The sequence below is a fragment of the Pinus tabuliformis genome, chromosome 2_1 (assembly GCF_031772625.1).
Source record: "Pinus tabuliformis cultivar Carrire ecotype Pingquan chromosome 2_1, CPIR1, whole genome shotgun sequence".
Lineage (NCBI taxonomy): Eukaryota > Viridiplantae > Streptophyta > Pinopsida > Pinales > Pinaceae > Pinus > Pinus tabuliformis.
In genome coordinates, this window is record NC_142299.1 from 681,214,236 (window position 1) to 681,215,769 (window position 1,534).

A 1,534-nucleotide genomic window follows, 5' to 3' on the forward strand; every position below is an offset into this window, starting at 1 on the left:
ATGATTCTTTCATTCCTTATGATGTTTTGAGATCGCCATAGATTTTCTTCTTCGAAATTAGTGTTGATTAGCATTTGAACCTTACTCCAAGGATTGGGTTCCAATGTTGGAGGGAGGGTTAGCCAACTGGAAACAATATGGGTTTCTCAGCTAGGATATATCACGACTAGCCAATCAATAACATGCTAGCTCATTTATAGTGACGTATTCACTAGTATATAAATAAATATATATATACATTTGAGGGAAGTAAAGCCAAACGTGCTAGTTATTGATTCAGAATTTTTGCATGGTGGAAGCCGCATTGAAAAGACTGTGGCATCAGTCCATCCTAGCGAGAATATGCATATACCCTTAACTTTCCGAAGTTTAATGGCAGGCGGGTCCGCGATTCCTAGTTTTCTTGAAACTGCCTTTGAAAACGCGACAGCACTGGGTTAATTACAGACCCCGCTTTGCAAAAACCGGATACAGCCAGGGAGCCCCTGCATTCAACTTGTGGTTTAACGATGTCACTATTATAACATGAGCGCAGGGTTCCTAGCGGTGCTGGTAAATAAAGAGCGAAGCATATGAACTGATGCAGCATTGAAAGAATTCAACCTACGCATTCTACGTCTTTTTCCAGGGTATTCGAAGCGGGAACCGATATAGATAACAACTGCGACGGCGCAAGTTTGGAACCCGCGACCGCTCTTCAGCAATTGCAACCCCAGAACCCGAGAAAGAAAAACAAACAAACAAAAATTGAAAGCATGAAATTCGAAACCCTATGGCGATTCCCAGCCCTTGAATCACTGTAATCACACTCGTTACAGACGAACGGAAAGAAAATCCCTAAGTGATAAAACCAGAGGCGTAGATTTAAAAAACGAAGTAGAGAACCATGGCGGGCGTTCCTCCTTCACAGCAGGTGATTGCTGTTGTACTTTTACATGATTCTAGTGGTTGCGCAATCTTAAGACTAAATAAAATTTCTAATGCTATTCGAATCGCACACCAAGGCAGAGGTAAAACTTTGCTCCGATACCAAATGTTAGAAAATTAATAAACTTAAACAGCGATTCTGCATGCGGAAAGAACTGAAAAGAATCACTGAAACTTAATGCCCAGGGGTACGAATTACCTCCAGCCATTGGTGAAACTGTTGATGCAATTTCCTTCTGAAACACCACGCTCCAGCTGCGCATGCAAAAAGGAAAGAAGACAGCTGATCTGAAGGCACTTCCAAGCTCTGCTATCTCAGCTAGATGGTGTAGAACTGAAGGGGATTAAGATATGAGCTTGGGGACCAAACAGATGAACATATAGCTAAGCTTCCATCAAGCTTCTAAAAGCTATGTGTTAGAAAAACCACAAATCAAGGTAGAGATCAGATCAAAGTGATGGACCACTTTAGTAGCTCCCAATTATAAATTTAGTAATTGCAGTTGATTTTCTTAACTTAAGGAAACTACTACAGTGGGTTTCCATAAGTTAAGAAAAGCTACAATTCCATAAATCAAGGTAGCTTTTGTGTAAAATTAATGGAGCT